General features: G+C 42.1%; 1 long non-coding RNA gene across 1 annotated transcript in view; it reads right to left on the bottom strand.

The window, feature by feature from the left end:
- Positions 1-4,604: 4,604 nt before the first annotated feature.
- LOC106724800 overlaps positions 4,605-8,391 on the bottom strand; it is a 16,311-nt gene continuing 12,524 nt past the window's right edge. The window contains exon 3 of the long non-coding RNA XR_001360635.1: positions 4,605-4,614. This is a non-coding gene — a long non-coding RNA (uncharacterized LOC106724800). The remainder of the gene's footprint in view (positions 4,615-8,391) is intronic.

The raw sequence follows: 8,391 nt of genomic DNA, 5'->3' as shown, positions 1-8,391 counted from the left end.
GTTTTATTATATAGGATTATTGTATTATTTTTCATATGAACAACAGTAAGCCTACTTTTGTCCCACCTGGAATTCCTGCCCCACCCATGTCAGGGGTGGACAGGACTTATTTTGGTCAATGAAATGTGAGCAGAAGCTTGAAGAGCTGCTAGTGGTTTGGCCTTAGCTCTTTTCTCTGCCACTGGACAGGGTGCTTCTTCAGCCTGAATCTGAATGAAGAGGACACAGAACAGAACAACTGCTGGCCAGTACTGGTATGCACAGTGAACAAGAAATCTTAGTTATTGTGGGTAGCAGTTACAAATAAGAGCTTAGTTCTATACATGAGCAAATCAACTCAAATGATTGAAGAACTGGTTGTTTCTAGGCTAATACAACATTCCAGTATCTACATTTATAGGCATTTTTAGTTTTAATTTACTTATTCTTTCTTTACTAATATATTTCCTTTATTTTTAAAAAGAATTTACCTTGAATTATGAAATAAGTCATTTCCTGAGTTCGTAGATTATCTTATTTGAAGTTTGGTCATCTGATTTCTTCCTCTCAGAACACTATTAGGTTTTAGATAGTTGTTTTCAAACTGTGCTTTGTGGATTCTAGGAATGTTTCTTGATATCCCCACCATGAGTTATAGACATCGGAGGGAAAGCTGCCTTCCAACTGATGCCAGACACTCCCGCTTCTCCCGTTTGGGTCCGAGTCCCCAGCGATTCGCCCGTATCTGGAGCTCAGAGTCTGAGACTCCCCCCTGACCGAAAACGACAACCGCGCTCTCAGCCACCAGCCCGCTTTGCGCGCGCACCTCCGCACCTGAGTTTTTTCCACACTGCGCCTCCTCTGAGCCTCGGTGTGCTGTTATTTTTCCTTCTAGTTGAAGAGTCTCTCCTCAGCCAGCCTTCCTGTGGTTCTGGGTGATGTCCGTTCCGTCTTTTAGTTGTATTTTTGAAGTGGTTGTTTGCGGCAGCAGTCTCCGGTGTTTACCTATGCCGCCATCTTGGTCTCCGTCGGAATGTTTCTTGATATCCCCACCATGAGTTATAGACATGGTGCTCTAGATTCTTCTTCCATCTCCCCCTCAACCCTTTAAACCTGTAGTCTTGTTCTGCTTCAACCATAGGCTCTCCTGTACTGTTAAAAGTAAGTGCAAACCATAGGGTTAAGAAACTATCAGCACTGTGTCAAAATTCCTACTGAAAGTCCTTCATCTGGTAACCCAATAAAAGAGGTCTAACTATTGCCCTGGCTGGTGTGGCTCAGTTGGTTGAGCGTCATCCCATGCACCAAAGGGTCACCGATTTGATTCCTGGTTGGGCCACATGCCGGGGTTTCGGGTTTGATCTACAGTAGGGGGAGTTTGTGAGGCAGCCTATCAATGTTTCTTTCTCACATTGATGTTTCTCTCTCTCCTTCTTCTCTCCCTAAAATTAATAAAAACATGACTGTTTTTTTAAGAGGTCTAAGGTGGACTCAATTATATTTTCTTATGCTCACACCCTCACATTGTTAATTTTCTCGTATTTCACATTCATTCTAGACTAAGTGGCATAGCTGTGTAACTCTCAGAAAGAAGTCACTTTATGTCTTTTTTTTTGTAAAATATATTTTTATTGATTTCAGAGAGGAAGGGAGAGGGAGAGAGAGATAGAAACATCACTGATGAGAGAGAATCATTGATCGGCTGCCTCCTGCATGAGCCCCACTGGGGATCCAGCCTGCAATCTGGGCATGTCCCCTGACGGGAATGGAACTATGACCATAGGTCTGGGCTCAACCACTGAACCATGCTGGCTGGGCGTCACTTTATGTCTTAATATTGTATGAGAAGCCATCTCACACTGTGCTTAGTTTCCACCCAATATTTTAAAAAGTAAAATCTATTCACAATCTATAAAATTTATGTACTTTATTTGGGTTTATCATACTTAGTATCATACTTGTTGCCACTGCAAACTTTTAAATTCTCATTTCTAAAAGCTTACTTCACCAGCTGTTAATATTGCATATTTGGAAGAAGCACTATAAAAGACACTTTGAAAATCTAGCTTATGTGCAGGAACTAAAAAAATACACTTACCTAGTGGTTCTTGGCCATCATCGACTTTTAAATGTTTTCCTGAGCCAGTTGGATGTTGGGTGTTGTTTGGGAACTGACCAGCTGATGTCACTATGGCACCGTGAATGCAGGCATATTTCAAGGCCCTTGTTAGGAGAAATTTTGGATTGGCGGTTTAGCAGCCCTGGGAAAGATAGCCTCCCTCCCACCCAGCGCAGCCTTCGCCAGCCTCCTCTCTTTCTCCTGCCTTCATAGTTTATAAAATCGAGAACTGGCTGACGGATTTAATTTTGATGGAGAATTACCTGTAGGCAAGAGGGCAGTCAAACCCATACTGCTGAGGAGGGGAATGAGGTGGTGGTGGTGAGATAATGAATCTATTATCTAGGTTTAGCAGCTGGAGAGTGTCTGGGCAATAATTCGTCAGTTTCTTTTCCCTACGCTATAAGCTTTCACTTCCATCTTGTTAAGTACAAGTAACTTAGAACTGTCTACAAAGGGGCTGATTAACTGGGCGATGTATTTTTTAGATTTATTTCCTGTACCCTTTTCTGTGCCTGCCGTCCATCTGTCAGGATCATCACAGAGTCCCAGCTGGACTTGGAATTTCAAATCAGTCTCTCCATCACAAAGTGTTAGCAAATCATGGAGGTCGGTGTGGGGGAGGGCTGAGGGTAAGAGCTAATAAGAATTTTGGAATTACCTATAGGTATAAGGCATTTATGCCATCACTTCTCTTCACCGCCACAAATCACATACATACTCTCAGAGGACACGGAACAGACAACACTGTATGAGTTAAAGTTGTGCAAAAAGAAGAGTCCTGCTGACTCAGGGTCCCTGCCCCCACATTCCTTTGCTGGGGCTGCCATAACAAAATGTCACAGACTGGGGGGCTTAAGCAACAGTAATGTATTTTTTCACAGTTCTGGAGGCTGGAAATCCAAAATCAAGGAGTCAGGTAGGATGGGTTTCTTCTGAGGTTTCTCGGCTCAGCTGGTAGATGGCTGTCTTCTTGTGTCCTCACAAGACCACCCTTCTGCAAATATGCCTTCCTGGTGTCTCTCGTGTGTGCTCAGATTTCTTCTTCTTCTTCTTCTTCTTCTTCTTCTTCTTCTTCTTCTTCTTCTTCTCCTTCTTCTCCTTCTTCTTCTTCTTCTTTTTAAAGTACATTTCTTTATTGATTTTAGAGAGGAAGGGAGAAGGGAGAGATAGATTCTTCTTCTTCTCCTTCTTCTTCTTCTTCTTCTTTTTAAAGTACATTTCTTTATTGATTTTAGAGAGGAAGGGAGAAGGAGAGAGAGATAGAAACATCAATGATGAGAGAGAATCATAGATTGGCTGCCTCCTGCACGACCCCTACTGGGGATCGAGCCTGAAACCCAGGCATGTTGCCTTGGCTGGAATCGAACCTGGGACCCTTCAGTCCACAGGCTGATGCTCTATCCATTGAGCCAAGCTGGCTATGGAATAGATTCCTCTTCTTATGAGGACACTAGTCAGATTGAATTAGGACTCACACTAAGGGCCTCATTTTAATGCAATCACTGCGATAAAGGACTTATCTCCAAATACAGTCATATTCTAGGGCTTCAGCATATGAATTGGGTTGGGGGGTACACTTCATCCTATAGCACCCTCTCTTCCCGCTCACCATCTATTCTAGATTGAAGTTGACTAGTCTGGGAGGCTGATTATTTGACTGAAATATTTCCCCCAATTTTCTTAGCTTCTTGATGCCTCTTTGAGTAGCATGCTTTATAAACTTGCCAATAGCCTGCAATTTTCTTCAGAATCTTGAGATCATAGAGAACTTCTGGGTGTCCAGGGAGCCTTCCTGAAGTCCACAGAACCTGGGAGAACAGAGGGATCTGCTCAAGCCCACAGGAGCCAGGGCCCAAGCCTGGGTTCCTGAAGAGAAGTGACTCGGTCTCCTTCCATTTATCCTCAGGCTTAGATTTTCATGTTTAAGAAACCCTATACTAAGATGCTCTAAAAGTTAAAGTATTGAAAATGGCGTTAATACAAAAATAATTGAATTGAGACTGTGCTGTTGTTATGCAGTATGGATGGCTTTAACCTTTTACTACATAAAAATAAAGCAACATGAATTAAAATAATGTGTAGCTATTACACTCTATTATAAAATTAATAACATAATAATCTCATGTTAGAAAATGTAGAAAGTATACACAAATAAAGGGAAGAACACTCAATTAACTATAACTCTTAACATAGGGATATTTATTTTTTCTTTATTTCTCTCTGAAAAGATCATGTTATAAATACTGCTTTTCTATAAAAATGACAAGTTTAACCGAAAAGAAGAAACCTCTCTTAAATTGTTAACTTAATGGCATTCATGAATGAATTAATTCAACCATGTCTTCAATAAATGTTTATTGAGCACCGAACATGCCAGCATTGTTCTAGGGCTGGAGACATGGCTGTAAGCAATTAGACACAATCCCTGATTTCACATTCTAGTGGAGCAAATAGCAAATCCATTAAAAGCTGCATTTTATTGAGTCCACATGCAGATAATTTAAAAAATATCTCTGATATTGAGATGCATCTTACAGCCACTGGTCTGTAGGGGCCACTTCCTGAAACGTGATATCAAACACTTCACAACGGGTGTCAGGGACTTGGAAGAGAACTCGAGAGGCAGAGTACATCACTCTTTCAGCCTCTGTGAACACATGGTCATGGGGTGGGGCAGCGGTGACTCAGAGGAGTGTAGCCGCCTCCCGGAAGGTTGAGTCCAAACAGGCCCATGATGCAAAGCTGGGCAGGAGCCCACTCCTGGTGGGTTGAAGGTTTCTTATGGATTTATTTTAAGAAATGCTGCATGGTCAATGATCTTAAGGCACCAAAGGTGACGTTGTGTGGCAAAACAAGCATAAGGTGGCTCTGGCTCAAAAATAAATAAATAAAATGATTCCAAAGAATTGGACTCTGTGAAAAAGTTTTAGAAGTATTTTAATCAATTTATCTCACTTTTAAAAAATGTATGTGCAGGAGGATACATGAGGAAATCTATGCCTAATTAGATCTTTAAAAGCTCTCTTAATGAGTATAAAATGATTTTCTATGTGATAAGGAAGCATTGTGTCCTTGTGTAATTGGAGCTAGTTCTCCTCTTAGTGGTATTCATAAAATACTGGTGTGTGCCACAATAGACAGTATTTTAGATTCTTTGAAATATGGTGCCATATCAGGTGGTGACAAGTGACTCAAATAAATTGAGGGTAAACGTGGAGGCTGTGTTAGTCTGCTCAGGCTGTTAAAACAAAATACCACAGACTGGGTGGCTTAAATCACAGACATTTATTTCTCATTTCTGGAGGCTGACGTCCAGATGAAGATGCCTGTAAATTTGGTTACTTACTGGTAAGGACAACCCTCTTCCTGGCTTACAAAAGCCTCCCTGTTTGCTGTGACTCAGAGAGGGAGGGAGAGAAGGAGGGAGAGAGAGAGGAAGAGTGAGAGAATTTTGGTTAATAATTCCATCATGGGAGCCCTACTCTTATGACTTTACTTTAATTTTTCCCCAAAGACCCTACCCCCAAATATCATCACATTGAGGGTCAGAGCTTTGGCATATGAATTTGGGGGAGAATACAAACGTTCGGCTCATTGAGAGTGGCACCTGGTTGGATAAGCTGATTTTCAGGAAGAACTAGGAGCACCTGTATTTTTCTCCTGTTTGACTTTGGGGAACTGTCTTAACTTTCCCAGCCTCAGTTCCCTCATTGGCCAAATGATACCTGCCCTGCATATTTCTATATAAATATATTTTTTTAAATATATTTTATTGTTGATTTTTTTCTACAGAGAGGAAGGGAGAGAGATAGAGAGTTAGAAACATCGATGAGAGAGAAACATCGATCAGCTGCCTCCTGCACATCCCCCACTGGGGATGTGCCCGAAACCCAGGCACATGCCCTTGACCGGAATCGAACCTGGGACTCTTCAGTCCGCAGGCCAACGCTCCATCCACTGAGCCAAACCGGCTTCGGCCTGCCCTGCATATTTCATAGGGGTTTAATGATAGTCTTATGATATTGATTCATATGGACAGTAATTTAACAATGGTCACTGAGGACCAGGCACAGATCTTGGGGTATAGCATTGAAGAAGGCCAAGGTGGTACCCTCCTTCAGAGGGTAATAGTTGATGGAGTACTCATCCAATTTTCTCCCACCATCCAGGAGTCCTCTCCCAGTTCCTTCTGCTTTCTCTTCCTAACTAATAAAAAGTAGTGCATAGTGTGTCAGAAAGGGTGTGACAATTTTCCTGATTTTTTAAAGCCATGTTTGAAAGAAATAAATGGACACTATTAGGTGGATTTTTGATGTTTCTTGCTAGTTACTTGAGAATGATTTAGCTCCTTCAACATTTGGATTGGGCCTTGGCAAAAATGTCAAACAAGAGAATTGGCCTTCGGGAGGTCAGACATCAAATTTCTTTTCTGTTGCTGTTCTAGATATCATTGTATGAAGCCAATGAGGCACATAGAAGCCAATACGATGGCACTGGTTTTTGAGATAAGAAAAAGGTTTATTGCGAGGTCGAGGGCAAGGAGACATCTGCCTCTTTGATCCAGGGTTCCGGGGAGAGATTTAAGGGATTGCAGCACTGGGTCTTCCTGGACAACGGACGCTTTGCTTCTGAAAGGGTGCCAGTGTTCAGGCTCGGGTCTTCTCCTGGTCCTTTGGTTCTATGGGGGAAGGGGGATGGAGAAACTTGGGTTCTAGGTGTCATTTGCATCATTTTCTCCTCTGCGATTGCTTTGGCTGTATGACTTGCAGTTTTGCTCTGTTGTCTCTGAGAAACAACCCAGTATCTTATAAGAAACAGGATACAGCCAGTTTGAGGTGGTTCTGCAGTTGCATCACCTTCTAAGGACCTGGTGCCTCTTCGCCCCTACTCCATCTTTCTGCCTGCACTCCTCCTCCCCTCACATTCATGCTTTCCAACTTGTTTTTAGGAAATAACTTGTACTAAGTGGTAAAAGACTGATAAAAGCCTAAAGTATAACCCTTACTTTGTAAAATAAAAGCTGTTGTAAAATACAAAATGCTTTGTATTTCATGTGGGTTCAGTGCTTTGTGGTAATAGTGATGTTTTTTTTACAATGGATTTTAGGTCACAATCATGAAATAAAAACTTGGTCTCCAGCACCACCCTCCTCCCAACCCAGAGGCCAAGCAGAAAAACACATCATCACAGTTACAATCATTTACATCACTTTCCAGGAAGGTCAGTCCTACTTACGAGGAAGTTTTCTCATTGTTATTGTTAGGGCAGCCTAATTTAATGCGAAGTTTTGGGAAACTATGTTCTCAACAGTGAACAACGACCAAATAGAATCACTTCAGTGTTAACGGAGGTTTAATCAAGGAAGACACCAGAGCTGCATTTGCTGCTGGCACCTGTGCTGCAGCGGGGGCGCTGTTTTTCCCCAGCCCGCCTTCTGCTACTCATGGAACAGAGGCTGCGTCAAGAGCAGCTTTCCTGCTTCGGAAGACCTAGAGGTACAGGTACAAGGGCTTCTTTTGTCGTTCTGATTCCAGGGACATGTAGCCAAGTTCTTCTCTTGCTCTATGGGCTTCAGTGAAGACCAGTGGTGGGAAGAAACACTGCAACTGAAGAGGAATCAGAGAGAAGGGCATCAAAAAGTGCCCTTCCCATGGAAACACCAACCATTTGCAACAACCTGCGCAGAGCAGTGCGAAGGGATGGAAGAAGCCCTTCACAGATCATGGTCCACCTCCATCCTCTTCAAGGAAATGTCTTTTTCCTCTTTACTCCCCTAGGGAAAGGAAGAGTTACATGGCAGACTTAGTTAGTGATCACTGTACCTCAAGCACTTCCTTTGATGTCGGTATTATTCCTCTCATCTTACCACAGAGGAAGCACTGAGCTCAAAATGGTTAAATCACTTATTCATGGCGTCACATACAAGAGCTAAGCTTTTGATTCATAAAATCAAAATCATCTATTAAAGGTTTTAAAAATTATTTTTCACTATATGCCTTAAAGACAGAAACTCATGTTACAAACTTTTGAAAAGTGGACGTGCATAGGCTTTGTAGTTGGACATAACTGGGCTTAAAGTCCACATGCTGTTGTGTGCTCTTTACAAAGTACTTACCCCTCCCCCATCTGAAGTTCTTCATATAACATGAAAATGCTTGTACTAAGAAATAGCAGACACTAGCTACATGTTACCCTTTGTATAATCTACACTAATAAAAGAGAAACATGGTAATTGGCGTACGACCGCTACCCTTCCCATTGGCTAATCAGGGAGATATGCAAATTAACTG

Source organism: Myotis brandtii, unplaced genomic scaffold (assembly GCF_000412655.1).
Source record: "Myotis brandtii unplaced genomic scaffold, ASM41265v1 scaffold982, whole genome shotgun sequence".
NCBI classification, from domain to species: Eukaryota; Metazoa; Chordata; class Mammalia; order Chiroptera; family Vespertilionidae; genus Myotis; species Myotis brandtii.
The sequence above is the reverse complement of the archived record's forward strand: the minus strand, read 5'-3'. Positions and strand labels throughout refer to the sequence as shown.